Here is a 17,206-nt window from a genome sequence, read left to right as displayed (position 1 = left end):
AGGTTAAAATGAAGGCTTTTCACTACAAGTAATTTTAAAGCTTTAATATTCTTTTAATTTTCACATAATCAATTTAAATTAGCCTCATTGTTATATAACAGTATTCTTTTAAGTTATGTGAAATAGCTGCTAATTTATTTTCACATAGAAAGGAGCTAAAATATCCCAGTTATATTTTCACATGAAACTTCTCACAAATGCTTATTTAAATCTTGACCCAAATATAATAAAGGTTATTACATTCATTCTTTAATCATTTTTAAGTGGGAAAAAATTATTAACAGTGGAATTCTCACCATCTAACTTTTTCATCTCTCTCTGTCTCTCTCTTTTTTTCAAATCATTCATTATGGCTTTGGATGGTCTCTAGGCAGCTACATTGATTAACTATATTATAGTTAAGGTGAAAAGAAAATGTTATTTTTCTTCATTGTTTGAAATATCCGTATTATAATGGCAGTACTCAAAATCTAATTTCATAAATGTTTGAAGACCTACCTATGGCATTAGGAACTTTCTATTTTTATGTAAGACTGTTTTATACCTAGGTTAGCACACACACATACACACACGTGCATGCACGTGCACACACATACATAAATGCAAAATAATAGAATATTCAGGTTGAGAGGGAAGTGAAAAATTATCTAATCTGACTCTTCAATGTTTGAATTACCTTGAACATATAACTAAATAGTAGGCTAGCTTCTGCAAAGATCAACCCAATGATGAATAATAACTCAGTACTTCTGGAGATTATACATCTTATTTTAGGAGAGCATTGACTAATTAAAAGCAAATACTTAGTGAGGTAGTCTGCTTTTTTGTTTAAACCCATTGGCCCCAGATTTCTTGGGGGCTATAGAGAATAACCAAAACCCTCTTCCTAACATTCATGAAATATTTGAGGGCATCATTTATGACCTATTTCTTCATTCCTAAAGTTTCTCCACTAGATTAAAATTTTCTAATTCTTTCAGCTATTCTTCATGTGTCACACAGTTATTTTCTGTCATTTAGAATGTGTTTCAGATGATTCCTATCAGGGATAAAGACCGTGATAGAATTCAGGGAATGCATTGATTTGGATATTATTTTAGTCAACATTTTCCAGAGAAACAAAGGCATGAGAGAGGAGAGAGAGAGAGGAAAAGGGAGGGAGGGAGAGAGAGAGGGAGAGAGAAGAGGAATTGGTTCAGCCAATAATGGAAGTTGAGAAGTTGGCACACTGGAGATTAGGGAGGAGTAGTTCTGCTCCCAGTCTGGGGGCCTGAGAACCAGGACAGGTGAATTCAGAGTTTCAGTCTGGGTCAGAATACTACTGGAAGAGACAGTGTTCCAGCTCATGGTCAAGCAAGAAGTTTCTTCCTACCAGTCCTTTTTTGTTCTTTTCAGATCTGCAGTTGATTAATGTTCACTCACATAGGGAGGGTAATCTCCTTTCTTCAGTCTGCTGATTCAAATGTTAATCTCATAAAAAAACAAATAAACAAAAACACTCTCAGGGACCCATCCAGAACATCTGGCTTAAAGTCTGGGCCCCCAGTGACCCAATCAAGTTGATAACATAAACTTAACCATCACAGATATGAATAAAATATATTCTTAAATTTCCTAGGTTCTGAATGAATTTTGGCATTAAAAAAATTATGATTGTTGGAGTTCCCACTGTGGCACACTGGCTTAAGAATCAGACTGCAGCAGCTCAGGTCACTACAGAAGCGCAGATTCAATCCCTGACCTGGTGCAGTGGGTTAAAGCATCCATGGTGCATAGCTGTGACCTATACCACTGTGGCTGGGCTTGGATTCAATCACTGGGCTGGAAACTTCCATATAAAAAATTATGGCTATTGACAATAAAACACTATAGCTAAACCTGTGACTTTATACCAGTAGAAATCACAGATAATTTCATACACACTGCAGCTGTTGCAGATATTTTCAAATAGTGACATTCATTATTACTTATAGTATATGCACGTTCTTATTGTGAGAAGAGTGTACATTATTAAATCTTATTTTAATATTCTAAATGGAAATTTTATTGAATAATTGCTTTTTATTTTGTTTTTAAGAATATTATTCTGAAGAGACCATAGGCCTTACCAAGCTGCAGAATAAGTTCATTGTTCTAGAAGTGGTTAAAAATCTTTTAGTGTGTACTTTCTCTAAAGTGTAATTTTTATTATTTATTTATTTATTTATTTATTCTCTTTTTAGGGCCGCACCTGCAGCATATGGCAGTTCCCAGGCTAAGGGTCTAATTGGAGCTGTAGCCGCAGGCCCACGCCACAGCCACGGCAATGCCAGATCTGAGACCCGTCTGTGACCTATACCACGCTCACAGCAGTGCCAGATCCTTAACCCACTGAGCAAGGCCAGGCATCGAACCCGCAACCTCATGGTTCCTAGCTGGATTTGTTTCCACTGCACCATGATGCTAACTCCCTAAACTGTAATTTTTAATATAAATACATTTAATGTTTGTGGCCCACAAACAGTAAGTAGGGGAAGCTGTCATCTTGAGTCTATGTAACATAAACCAAGACCCCATTTATTTGGGGGAACATTGAGTTCACATCAATTAGAATTAGTCCATCTTTTTTGTTTGTTTGTTTTGAATGGTTAATTTTGTCTTTAATTTATTTTATATTTTTAATTTTGTTTTTCTTTTTCAGCTGCACCTATGGCATATGAAAGTTCCTGGGCAGGGGACTGAATCCAAGCCATAGCTTCAACCTATGCCACAGTTGCGGTAATGCCAGATCCTAACTCAAACCACTGGGGCAGGGATTGAACCCAAGCTACCAAAGAGACAACAGCAGATTCTTAACCTGCTGTATCTCAGTGGCAACTCCTATTTTTTATCTTCTAATGCATTTTTATTGAAGTATAGATGCTGTACAATATTATATGCTATAGGGTACAATATAGTAAGTCACAATTTTTAAAGGTTATGCTGTATTTATATTTATTATAAAATATTGGCTATATTCCTCACATTGTACAATATATCCGTATAGCTGGTTTTATACTTAGTAGTTTGTACCTATTAATCTCCTATCCCTATATTTCCCCAACCCCCTTCCCTCTCCCCACTGGTAATGAGTGGTTTGTTTTCTCTCTCTGTGTTTCTGCTTCTTTTTTGTTATATTCACTAGTTTGTTGTAGTTTTAGATTCCACATACAAGTGATATCATATAGTATTTGTCTTTCTCTGTCTGAGAATTAGTCTATCTTCTGATTCAGCCTGTCCTGGTTTTTATTGTTTCTGAATCACTGTTAATATATTCTCTGCTCTGTGCCTACATCATCCACAAATATGATAAGCATACCCTCTATATCACAGATTGCCACACCCAGCTGCCCATTATAATCATCTGAGGAACTGTAAAAAATAGATTCTTAGGTCCTACCTCACACTTAATATTATGGCATTAAGTATGGTAAAATGAGTTTTGCATTTGTTACGGTACTGGAATAAGGGAGTGGGGAAGAGAGGTCAGCTTCACTAACAGCTATAATTACTCTGTCACGGCCAAACACATGATTATTTTTGGGATTGCAAACAAGCCACGCTAAAAGTGTGTGTGTGTGTGTGTGTGTGCGCGCGCGCATGTTTCTTGGTGTGAGATCTCATATAATAGGTTTCAATAACTGGTTATTAAATTCATTATGGTAAGGTGGTATTGATGTAATGATTGTTGTGTAAATATAATGATCTTGGTATATATCCCAAATGTTAATGATTCCTAGCACTAGCACACCAATGATAATTGTATTATTAGAAAAAAGCTGTCACAGTAACTTATTTGTTGTTCACTTGCCTTTCTTTAATACATGTGGGGTAAAATGCGTGTTGAATAACTTTCTGAGTTTTATAACAGCTTTACTTTAAAAACCAAGAAGTGAAATAAATGCCAAACTAGCACTTTCTCTGAATGTTCAGTAATTTGTGTGAGACCATTTGAAGGAGACTTCCAAAGTCTGCACAAATTTCATGTCAAGAAGATGATGTTTTTGTAAACATTTCAGCAGGTCATCATTTTCTTAGGCTCACTTTCATAGCTGGATTTTATTTACTCATTTTTCCATTGAGTATTCATTTATTTGAGCCCCTTCCATGATCCATGTACTTTGTTAGTCACTGAGGATAAATAAGGAATAAATAAGGATAAATAAATAAGGAAGGAACCTCGCCATCAAAAAGTCTAGGAGAAGAGATGGAAATGTAAACAAATACTTGAATGTTAATGTCAAAATAAAATCGAATGCTCTTGATGCTGCCTTTTTTTTTTTTTTTTTTTTTAGGGCCGCACGCACAGCATTTGGAGATTCCCAGGCTCGGGGTCAAATCAGAGCTGTAGCCGCCAGCACAACCACAGCAACACCAGATCAGAGCTGTCTCAGACCTACACCACAGTTCACAGCAATGCCAGATCCTTAAGCCACTGAGTGAGACCAGGGATCGAACCTGCATCCTCATGGATACTAGTCAGATTCGTTTCCTCTGAGCCATAACAGGAACTCTGATGATAGATTTTTTTAATGAAATCTCATCAGTAATAACATTTGATGTTCTGATAACCCTTGGATTCAAAAATTCTATCTAAAGTCGACATGTTTATTCTCAGATGACAGTTCTGATTTCTTTAGGCTGAAAATTCTCTAAAAACCCAGTAGCTTTGATTTTCATAGGTAAATGTTAAGCTAACCATCCATCCCCATATCGTCAGCATTTTCTACCAAAGAGAAGTATAGTTATTTTTATGCCTCTGTGTTTAAGTGATAGAGGTAATTGAAAATAGAATGACAAACTTATCTCTTTTAGTGGATCAGAGAGGAGCAGGAGCTACCTACCCATCTGATCACAGCTATCATATTGTTTTTGAACTTTTTTCTTAGAATAATAAAAAAATTAATTTATGAATATGAAAATGGGAACTTCCCATTGTAGCTCAGTGGAAGCAAATCTGACTAGTATCCAAGAGGACTCAGGCTTGATTCCTGGCCTTGTTCAGTGGGTTAAGGATCTGGCATTGCCGTGAGCTGTGGTGTAAGGTCACAGACGCGGCTCAGATCTGGCGTTGCTGTGACTGTGGTGTAGGCCAGTGGCTACACCTCTGGATTCGACCCCTCACCTGGGACTCTCCACATGCTGTGGGTGGGGCCCTAAAAAAAAAAAAAAAGAAAAAAAAAGGTCTATAAAATTGACTTGCAATTTTCCTCATACTTTTTACTGTTTTCTGAAGAAAAGTAATAACATTTTCTGCAATGTTCAGTCAACTCAAGTGTTTAAATATTTTAGTAAGCAAAATGTACATAAAACCTTAAAATAATTACTTTTTTGGGGAAAACCCAAATAGGCCCTGGAGATTTTTAAAATCCACTTGATGTTAGATGACTAAATGATGTTTTTCTTTCAAAGTTAAAAAACAAAAATTGTTATGAAAATAGTTCATTGCACACCAATAAAATCATGTAGGCTTATTTATTTTTACTTTTGAACAAGAGAGTGACTGTGGAAGCTTGTGTTTTAGGAACTTCCTGCTGTGTTAAATACCATACAAAGACATAGAGTAATATGGGTTGTGAGATAGGACTCAGCTTAGATAGGCAGAAACTTCAAAAAGCATTTTTAGCTTTAAAGGAATAGTTTGCTTTTCTTAAATTATCTGTTCCATTCTGAGTTGCACAGATATTTATGGAAATGCAGTTTTGTTTTTTCTTTGACAATTTGATCATTTAATTGAATAGTCTAATTTTACTGGATAGTTTCCTTAACACTTTAGTTTTAGTACATTTAAATCAAGAGAACTGATTATTAGCATCAATGATGCTAATAAACGTTCACACTATTGCGACAATTTGTACAGTAGTACATAAGGTTTTCATGGATATTATCTCACTTTTTCTGAATAACCTGTGAGTGTGAGTATTATTACTCCTTTATAGATGACATTATTTAAAAGAGCTCTTCAGTTAGTCCTTTGGAAACATGAAGTGTTCAGAATGTGAGCAGCCCCAATTTATCACTTTATTGATGTGGATTTTCATAATGATGATATTCCTGTTTAACTTGCTGTTTCTGCACCTCCTCACCCATAATAATGTATGCTTAGACTTGAATTCTCTATGTACTTTTGACCATGCACCACTCCTCCCCTTCACTCCCTCCCAAACCAAGAGGTTGCAGTCTTGGAAAGACATTCCATGTAATATTCTACCATTATATACTGTATAGTTGGAGTCTAGGGCTGAGACTGAAATTTTCTGAATGAGAGAAACCATCCTCAACCATTATTATTAATACTGAACTGCTTAACAAATTCAACCTAATATTACAAGGAATAACAAAGCTTTAATGCAGACTTTATACTATGGTGGAACTAATTTTGATGACAATAAATGTTTGGATCACAGGTAGTGTCCTGCTGCTTTATATACTTCGCATGTTGTCAAAAGTTTGAACAAGAAATGGGGGAGTTCCCCGACTAAGGCACAGTGGGTTGGGAATCTGATTGCAGCTGCTTGGGTTGGTCAGTGTGATCCATGGCCTGGCACAGTGAGTTAAAGGGTCTGGGGTTTCTGCAGCTGTAGCATAGGTGGCAACTTTGGCTCAGATTCAGTCCCTGATTTAGGAATTTCCATATGCAATGGGTACAGCCATTGAAAACAAACAAACAAACAAACAAAAACCCACCACCAACAACAAAAACAAACAAATTGAATCTCCATTTCCACACAAATTTTCATCAGATATATATCCTAGATCAAAGTATAGTTCCAGGAGTTGTATTCAGAACTCAAGGATTTTCCAGATTTCAAAATCCATTTAACTGCACAGAGAACTTCTAAGTAACCTTCAACTAGAACAGATTATCTGCAACATAATGACATGCTGCAATGCAAATATCAGGGGGAGAGTCTAATCTAATTCTATAAATACCTTTCAAGTGATGAGTATGCTCAATTAAAATCATATGCTTATCAACTGGTACCCATATTTGCCAGTCCCTGTCTGTATGAAAAGACATTTTCAAAGGTGAAATTTGTAAAAATCTCATTAGTGATGTACATTAACAAATGAATATCGATGGTGAGAATAGGGAACACCAACTTTGAGTCTCAATTAAATGAAATGCTTTCCTTCCAAACTAGTTTCATTCTTCTCATTGGCAGATCTGCATTACAAAACTTATACTATTATTATATTCTGAATGTTTTCAGTTAAAAATTATAGAAATATGTTTGTCTCTCATTATAGAAGTTCCTATATAGTAGCCTTACTCTTGTTTTCTGGCTTCCAGTGTCTAAAATATTGACTCTCTGGCCCATTAGATAGAAAGTGCCAACTTCAAGCTAAGCAGTTATTCATTTGTTTTTAAGTGATCCCATGATTATCCAAACACAAAGAAATAAATTTCTATTGGTGAGGTTTCAACTATCAGTAGAGGAAAAAAAATACTTCTCACCATTTCTGGAACAGATTTTAGGTTACCATTTAACCCACCTTCTTTATCTTGCAGTTACTATTCCAAGGTTCAGTGGAAGCTAGTTATTGGTAGAATTGAAAATAAAACTAAGATATTCTGTTTTCTGTCTAGTATCCTTCCTAGTATACTTTATTCATATGTAAATGCTTATACTGGGTGCTAAGGATATTAAAAAATAAATATGAAAACTTGCCTAAATCATCCAGGGACATTATAATTTAGGTAGTACATCAACCAGAGCCCCAGCAAGAAACAGATGGCACACTAAAATAGAGTAACTAAGGATCATTTACTAAAGGAGTATTTATGAAACTGTTGAAGAGAGTTAAGGGAAATAACCCTTATTACCACCCAGGGCCTGAAGAGAGACGAGGGATAGCTATAGAAGTTATAGAAGAGGTTCCCCAGCAGATGGAAACTGTAGCTTTTGGTGGAGGAACCCAGTCACTGCCAGCCTATGCTGTCTAGGAAGGAGCTGGTGGTGTCCCCATCTCTAAATACCTAACCTTCATTCTCCTCTGGCCCTCTCCTCTCCTGCTGGTGCCTCTCGTCGTCTCCCACTGAAAGCCAGATGACAAACAGCTTTTTGATGTGGTCCAAAATGGTCAGCTTGCTAAGCGAAAACTGCCATACAGAGTGGATCTGAAGGCACAAATGGAGAGTACCCAGCACTGGGAGCAAGATTATGTTACAACAATATGCGGTAACATATTATTCTAAATGAGAAATCTAGACACCATGTTTCAGACAACACCATATTAACACATAAAATACCATTTTATAGCATTTTTGTAGTGCTTTAGGTTTTATAAAGTATATTTTCAATTTATCTTTACAAGTTTAGGATGGTACGTTCTTTTATATACTGGCATTTGGAACAAAAGTAGTTCAGTCCTTGTTTTTTCTAAGTTGGTAGGACACTTCTTCCACTGCATAAAGTTGTATTCTCCAATAGAAGCAGATGTGGTTTTTTTTTTGTTTGTTTGTTTCTTTTGTTTTGTTTTACAGCCACATCTGTGGCATATGGGCTAGGAGTTGAATCAGAGCTGTAGCTGCAGCTTACAGCAATGCTAGATCCTTAACTGAGCAAGGCCATGGACCAAACCTGCATCCTCACAGAGACTATGTTGGGTCATTAACCACTAAGCCACAATGGGAACTCCCTGAGATATTGTTTTAAGTGGTTAAGAACTCAGTTTTAGCAGGACACCCAAGTACTGAAGCCAGGAGAGCAGATAATGTATTATTTACCATTTGAAAATTCATTGCTTTCACGTTTTTTGTAAACTAATCTTTTCTGTGGGATGAAAGAGACTTCAGTAGTATTGATTCTTAGCATAAAAATAAATTGTAGGAGTTCCCATTGTGGATCAGTGGTAATGAACCCAACTAGTATACATAGGGACGCAGGTTCAATTCCTGGCCCCACTCAGAGCGGGTTAAAGATCCAGCCTTGCCATGAGCTGCGGTATAGCTTGCAGACATGGCTCGGATCCCACATTGCTGTGGCTGTGGCCCTAAAAAGACAAATAAATAAATAAATTGTGAATATTCAAGTATGTAGTTACTGAATTTCTGGATTTTGTAGGTAGAAAACCATAATTTGAGTTCTTGCTCTACTACTCACTTGCCATGTAAACTTGGTCAAGTTAGTCTCTCTCAGTCATGATTAACTATAAAAATGAGTACAACAGGTCTTAAATGAGACAGCGGCATGTAGTATGCTCTCGATAGATATTAGCTATTATTAATAGTATTAATAGGCTCCATAACCAAAATTTCACATTTATAAAATGTGACAAGTAATTTCATTCTACAAGTATTTATTAAGCAACTGTTGTGTGCTAGGGATTCACTTTGTTAGATGCTGGGATCACAGAAACAGATCAGATCTTGTCTTCCTAGGCTGAAGGTACATAACTAGCATTTGACTTATAGTAATAATTGGTGAATTAGTAAACAGTGCCTATACTGACATAGATGTTGCCAGCCTAATAGTTTGTTGAGCTGTCTTCATTAACTATCAGCATACCAAATATGGTAGGTTAGTTTACTTTTTTAAAGTTTTGTGGTCAAGAATTAGGTTATCACTGTGCTTAGATTCACTAATCTCAGAGTAATGCCGGCCAGCTTGATGTGCATTTGTCCCCTAATGAGTGAGTAGCCATTAATTTAGGGGGAAAAAAGACTACTGAGTTAATAAAACTGGAAGTGTTTTTAAAATTTTACTAATACATTGATCATTGACAGACCTTAATATAACTAACTGGTTTCCTTTTCTTTGCCAGTTGGAGCTGCTAATGGTGACTACAGCACTATCACAAGGTTTAATGTTTGGGAAAATAAGTTGATAGCACACTGAACAGTTAGTAATTGCCGTCAGTCTAGATAGGGTCTCTATAAGTTATTTGAAGCTTACTTTTGATCTGTTTCTTTTGCTGATCTGTGTCATATTACTGTAATAGTTAATTCATATTAAATAACCCTCACATTTTTACTATTTTATTCTGTTGTTTTTTTTTTTTTTTCTTTTTTCTTTTTATGGCTACACCTGCAGCATATGGAAGTTCCCAGTGTAGGGGTCGAATTAGAGCTGCAGCTGCAGGCAGGTCACAGCCACAGCAACACAGGATGAGAGCTGCATCTGCAACCTACACCACAGCTTACAATAACACCAGATCCTTAACCCATTGAGTCAGGCCAGGGATCAAACCCGCATCCTCACAGAGACAGTGTCGGGTCCTTAACCTGCTGAGCCACAGTGGGAATTCCAATTTTATTCTATTTTATACATGGAAAATTAATGTTTAGTGGTCTCCTACATGATTAAGTTTTTAGTAAAATGTAGTGTTACATTTATTTCTATACTTAGAAATTATTAAAAGGTAATTTTGTTTATGCAAAGCATAAAACTTTTAGTACATTTTTTTTCCATAAGTTTAGGATACTGTGATGGTCCCTGGGGAAATCTAATTTTTTTTTAATATGTGAGGTTCCATTTTCATTTTCAGATCAGTCCCTGTGGGGCTAGTATCTTTGCTTAATTTTAATTGCAGTTATTAATTTTAATCACAGTTACAAAACCTGTTTATTCAAGCAAGTATGAAACAGATACTTCTGGGAAACTGAATAATTTCTTCCTTGAATAAAAACTCCCAAATGAAAAATGGTAAATTTTAATTTTAAATGGAAAAAAAGTTTTGTTGATTTTTTTTTTTTTTTTTTTGTCGTTTGCTTTTTTTAGGGCTGTACCTGCGGCATGTGGAAGTTCCCAAGCTGGGGGTCTAATCGCAGCTGTAGCCACCAGCCTACACCAGAGCCATAGCAACGTGGGATCCAAGCTGCATCTGTGACATACACTACAACTCACAGCAACGCCAGATCCTTAACCCACTGAGCGAGGCCAGGGATCAAACCCAAAACCTCATGGTTCCTAGTCATGTTCTTTTCCATTGCGCCATGACGGGAAGTCCTGTTTTGTTGATTTTTAAGTTTCATTCTTAGTCAACTAAAATCTACTTTGATGCTTATATGATAATTTTTTTAATACCTCTGTCTCCTAAATTTAATATTCAGGCAGGTAAGGGCCTACCTAGTAAATATATCTGTTAAATATTTAAAATTTTATCCATAAAGTTATATTAAACAAGTGATAAGAAAATATTCTTAAATATACCTGAATTTTGGAGATGTAGCCATTTGACAAAATAAGAGTCTTTTTGTGATCCTGAATCTTTACAGTATTGGCAGAGTGCTAGTTCATGTTGAATAATCTGAATTCTTACTGTTGCTTTCTAAGTTAACTTGTGGTTACTACCTTCAAAATGTTTTATTATTTAAAGAATACTTCCATTGTAGCCTTTAAGTATATTTGCTGTTTTAAGAGGTCAGCTGTGTTAATTGAGGTTAAGAAATAGGAAGTAGAGAATAGGAACCAAGGAAAATAGGAAGGTTTAAGTCAGATGTAGAGAGTGGTAAGCAGGTTTTTGTTGTTAGATTTCCCCCTCCATGAGTTTGGGGGAGATAATCAGATGTGCGTTTGGTTGGAAAGATGAGTTGGTAGAATTATAAAAGTAATCAAAGAGATGTCTTTATTTTCTTTGGAGAAGGCTTGTCTCACTTAAACCCAAATAGTTCCAAGAAAAATCACTTAATTACTGTAGTCCTTGTTTTCTTTTATCCATGAAATGAGAAGATCAGAATTAGCTTCTAAATTCCCCTCAGCTCAAATATACCCTGAATAATTCTAACAGGAGAGTAACAGGATACATGTGGCTTCAGAAATTGATTTTATTGTATAAAACAGGTAGCATCAATTGGAGGCTGTTGAAAGTGATCTAGGTTTGACACGATAAAAACGTGAAAACATTGTGATAACAGAAAGTAATATCTATTATTTCTAAATATCTAGAATTAGATTGATACGGGGAAGAAAGTGTCATTTATTCATTCAGCAAGATACTTCAGTCTAAGTTGAATTTTATATAAAAACTGACCTCACAGGTTGAGTGTAATGATATAAAAAGCTCCCAAAAGAGTACCTAATGTAGTCAACAGACAGGTTTTCAGAACCCCTCTTGTTGCCTCTGGTTTGCCAGACTTGAGATTGTCTCCCCTTTTTAAGCTAAGTTTTACTTGTTTTAGTTATGATGAGATAGGAATTTGAGGACAGTAAAAGACTGAGACTGAGGAGCTCCCGTCATGGCGCAGTGGTTAATGAATCCGACTGGGAACCATGAGGTTATGGGTTTAATCCCTGGCCTTGCTCAGTGGGTTAACAATCCGGCGTTGCTGTGAGCTGTGGTATAAATTGCAGACATGGCTGAGATCCCCCGTTGCTGTGGCTGTGGTGTAGGCCGGTGGCTGCAGCTCCGATTCGACCCCTAGCCTGGGAACCTCCAAATGCTACTGGAGCGCTGGAGTGACCCTACAAATGGCAAAAAGACAAAAAATAAATAAATAAATAAATAAGACTGAGACTGATTAAAGGTCACCACTTGTTCTCTTTAAAATGCATGACCCTACACACAAGGTGACCCAGCCATATGTATACTTTGCTATACAGCAGAAATTGACAGAACATTTAAATCAACTATAATTTAAAAAAGAGAATAAAAGTGAAAAGAATATTAAAAAAAAAAAAATACACACAAGGTGACCCAGCCATATGTATACTTTGCTATACAGCAGAAATTGACAGAACATTTAAATCAACTATAATTTAAAAAAGAGAATAAAAGTGAAAAGAATATTAAAAAAATAAAATAAAATAAAATAAAATAAAATGCATGACCCAAGCAGTCTTTTTTTGCCATTTCTTGGGCTGCTCCCGTGGCATATGGAAGTCCCCCGGCTAGGGGTCGAACCGGAGCCGCAGCCACCGGCCTACGCCAGAGCCACAGCAACGCAGGATCGGAGCCGCGTCTGCGACCTACACCACAGCTCATGGCAACGTCGGATCGTCAACCCACTGAGCAAGGCCAGGGATCCAGCCGGCAACGTCATGGTTCTTAGTCGGATTCGTTAACCACTGTGCCACGACAGGAACTCCGACCCAAGCAGTATTTAGCTGCTGCTTACAAGGATTTCCACCCTGTAGCCAAAAGGGTTGGACATAGTTAAAGATGGGAAACTTCCACAGTCCAGGACCCATGAATGGTGTCTATAGTTCTAATGATCAAAGGCAGGTTGGGGTGGGCAGACTTCAGCGGGCAGGCTACAGTGGAGTATCAAAGCCTGGAGCTGAATCCTTGGAGGGAACTTTTAGCTTTTTCCTACAGCAGTATTCTTACCCTCTTCAAGTACTCTTGAGACAGAAATTACAAATTGATGATGAAATACACTCTCTGTCCATGGTGAAATACCATTAGGACTCTCCTTTGTGTTATTTGGGAATACAAAGGTCACGGGCCTGTGTAAACGTATTAGAGAGTCATAGACCTCAGAAAAGCCAAGAAGCAGAATTCCTAAACAAAGGGGCTTCCAAGCAGGGAACTTGCATCTTATTTTCCTCTGTACGAATTATGTAACTACTACATCAGTAAGCCTGGTGTCTTTGGTTAGTTCATGATTCTTTAGCCTAAAGGACTATCAGAGGGGGAAAAAATGTACTTGCTTTCTTAAGCAGAGGGTAAATATGCCTAGGCCAACAAGTTCCTTTGGTTACTTGAACATCTGTGCAATTTGTGGATCTTTTAGATATGTGAGCTGGATAGAGTTGATTGCCTTGGGGTAGGGGTGGGGAAGCAACTCAGCCTCCTCTGAGTTGAAGCAGATGAGAAGCATTATACTGCAGCATTTGAGACCCTGGGCTCTGGCATCAGTCTGCTTGAGTTGTCATATATATAGATGGAGATGATTTAGATTTGGTGATAAAACCATTATTTTAGGTTGAACTCAGATCTCCCCAGAAGGTTTTTGTGATCTCCTGGTTTTCTCTCTAGACTGGAGTCAAGTTTGTAGCATATTCCTGTGATTGAGGTGAGAAACCTTTTGTTCTCTTTTGGTCTTGTTCATAAATGGTGGTTCGAATTCTAGAATATTTATTAGGAAATTCCTCACGCAATCCTGATTTGTTCACATGTTTCACATTTGTAAGATCTTTTAAATATTAGCTATTATTATTTAAAATCTTGCTTAAATTGTACTGAAAATTATATAGCAACTTAAAAAGAAAACATTATTCACAGTAGGAGGAAGAGAGAGGTTATATGTTTAGAGTCCCATTTCTTTTTTTTTTTTTTCCAGTTACTTTTGATACATTCTCCCCAGAATATGTATCCCTTTATTTATTTTTTTTAAGGTCTCCACCTGTGGCATATGGAAGTTCCCAGACTAGGGGTCGAATCGGAGCTGCGGCTGCCAGCCACAGCAATGCCAGATCCAACCCCTGCCTGCAACCTACACCATAGCTCATGGCAAATCTAGATCCTTAGCGCACTGAGCGGGGCCAGGGATCGAACCTGCACCCTCATGGGTACCAGCTGGGTTCATTACTGCTGAGCCACAATGGGAACTCCCCAGAATATGTATCTTTTGGTGGGAATGTAGAGTCCATGTCAGGGATATAGATAAAATTTTGCTCAATCATAAGCTAGAGAAACCGGTTGGGACATGTGCCATGTTACATATCCAGGAAGGACACAGGAGGTCTAGAAGAGAAGCAGGCAGATGAAAACTTGAAAACATCTGGAGGGAACAAGAGATTTAAGAATACTGGTAAAATAGAGGCTCTTCCATATTATATTTGGAAAATGACAGTCTCTGCTTGAATTCCCTTTAGCACAATTAGACCATGATGTTTATAACAATTTTAAAATTTTAAAATGAGTCTGAAAAATATTAGGGTTAGGAAAAAAAGTAGGGAGTTCCCGTTGTGGCTCAGTGGTTAACGAATCCGACTAGGAACCATGATGTTGCCGGTTCAATCCCTGGCCTTGCTCAGTGGGTTAAGGATCTGGCGTTGCTGTGAGCTGTGGTGTAGGTCGCAGACATGGCTTGGATCCCGCGTTGCTGGTGTAGGCTGGCAGCTACAGCTCCCATTAGACTCCTAGCCTGGGAACCTCCATATGCCGAGGGAGCGGCCCTAGAAAACGCAAGAAGACCAAAAAAAAAAAGAAAGTATGTGTTTTACTCAATTTCAGAACATCGAATGATAAAAACAAAAGTCTCATGCTGTCAATAGAATATGGAGATTAATTGGTATTTTTACAGGTTAAAGTTCTACCTATTTCAAATAATAAGTGACCTCAGTACTCTCATATATTGCTCCACTCAACTTATATTTGTCCCTTGTCCCTTTAAATATTGTTATTTCTGGTTTTGTACACTTAACAGGAAAAAAACCTTACATGTATATTTTACGTGCTACTTTATTATCAGTATGGGTTTAGAAAAATCCTTTTCGGAGTTGACTGGCATGTTGAAGGACCAGCAAAATAAACCAGAATAGCTAAGAGAGAATTACAGGAGAGGAATTGGAAACAAAAAGTAACCATCACTCTTTTGAGGAATTTTGCTATAAATGGGAGCAGAGAATTGGAAACGGCTGGGTGTGAGTATGATCATGAGAACGTGTGTGAGAGATGTGAGGAACTACAGTATATTTATAGTCTAATGGGAATGATTTAGTAGCAAGAAAAAAGAATGATGAAGTAAGGAAGAGGGAGAAAATTGCTTGTGAAATATCCTCAGATAGAATCCAGGGGATTGGATCTAGTGCCATTGACTAGACCTGGTGAAGTTCATCTGTAGTAACAGAATGAAATGCAGGGAGTGTGGGATGGGGGTATCGGAAGGCAGTTTGATAATTTGATGACTTTTTTTTAACTTATGAGTTTTGGAAAGAAAGGTCTCATCAAAAGTTAAAATAATTATCCTTTCAGCATAGTAATAGAAAGGGGATAAAATTGGAGGGTTATAAATCTAAATTCAAATTCTAGCTCTGTGATTTATTAGCTGACATCTGACAGAAGAACTTGGTTAACAATGACCCTGTATTACTCAGGGGTTCAGGGAGAAATAGAATTCATTCCAAGGTGGTTCCAATAAAAAGATTTTAATGATGAATCCACTTTGAGCGAGTGAGCAGGGTTAATAGGATAGACAAGAGGTGGCTAGGCAACTAGAGACAAGTAACTATGGAAAGCTATTATCTCACCTGAGGCTGAAGGAACAAGGGTGGAAATGGTGTTTCCAGAGTCACAGCTGAAGTTGTGAAGGGAAGACCATCTGCTAAGAGCTGTAGTCATGGAGGAACTACAGTTATTACCAGAGACACAGGTGTGTAGGCAGAGGCAGCAGAGAAAAAATAACCTTCATCTCTCTCTCCTCCCAAACTCATTTCCTGCTGTCATCATCTCTCAATCTGAGCGGAAATCAGCTGCATGGGAGCTCAGGAGATGCAGAGCATAGGGGTCTGTCTCCCCAGAGAGCACAGGAAGGCAAAGAATGGATCTGGAAGGCAAATGCAGAATAATTAATATAATCACTAAGCCTCAACTTCTCCATACATAAAAGGGGTTACTTGCAAAACTTGTGATTTTACATGGCTGCCAAGCACCTGCTGTATTACTAGCACATAGTGCTGTTGATAATAATAGTAGTAAATGATAATTATAAGATGATGTAGCATAATGGTTAAGAATCCTTAAGGCTTTGGAATGAGGCAGATCTGAATTTAATTTCTGTCCCTGCCACTTACTAGTCATGTGACCCTGGGCAGCTTACTTCACCTTTTTTAGTCTCTGTTGTGTCATTTGCAAAATGAGGAAATAAGGCTTACCACAAAGAATTCTAGTAAAGATTAAAGAGGACATTAGGTATTAGGAATCTAACAGTGCTGGTGCATAGCTTGCAGTCTAAGCCACCACAGCTGTAATCATATATTTTGATTGATTAGTAAGAATAGTAAATGAAATTAGTTTCTAAGTAATGCTAGTCTCCACCCACTCTCCCCCCCCCCTTTTTTTTCCCCTGCTTCTCAGTTTTTCTGGCTGGGGCCCTTCTGTGTCATGCAAGGGTCAGGGTTACTATCTTTGTACTTTCAACTAGTAGAAAGTACCATTTTGGTTAGTTTAGCTTTTTGACTGTCCATTTATTTTGTATTTTTGGTTTATATTCAATAAACAGAGTTAAATGGGCCTAAGGTGGAAGGCATAAAAATAGAAAAAGTTGTTAGTGCTAAAATTCAATCAGTTTCATTAGCCT

General features: G+C 37.3%; 3 protein-coding genes across 28 annotated transcripts in view; 2 read left to right on the top strand and 1 right to left on the bottom strand.

Moving 5' to 3' along the window:
• Window positions 1-17,206, top strand: part of INSC (INSC spindle orientation adaptor protein) — an 864,422-nt gene that overhangs the window by 185,852 nt on the left and 661,364 nt on the right. The gene's annotated exons all lie outside the window — the stretch shown is intronic.
• PDE3B (phosphodiesterase 3B) overlaps window positions 1-17,206 on the top strand; it is a 324,331-nt gene that overhangs the window by 218,843 nt on the left and 88,282 nt on the right. The window lies entirely within an intron of this gene.
• The window catches only part of CYP2R1 (cytochrome P450 family 2 subfamily R member 1), a 131,014-nt gene continuing 129,844 nt past the window's right edge, over window positions 16,037-17,206 (bottom strand). Inside the window, exon 7 of the transcript XR_014837260.1 lies at window positions 16,037-16,453. The gene's annotated coding sequence lies outside the window, so the exon portion shown is untranslated. The remainder of the gene's footprint in view (window positions 16,454-17,206) is intronic.

The sequence above is a fragment of the Sus scrofa genome, chromosome 2 (assembly GCF_054392235.1).
Source record: "Sus scrofa isolate SSC_HxYL_T2T_F1_AM1 chromosome 2, Sscrofa_HxYL_maternal_Yorkshire_Landrace_v2.0, whole genome shotgun sequence".
NCBI lineage: Eukaryota > Metazoa > Chordata > Mammalia > Artiodactyla > Suidae > Sus > Sus scrofa.
The sequence above is the reverse complement of the archived record's forward strand: the minus strand, read 5'-3'. Positions and strand labels throughout refer to the sequence as shown.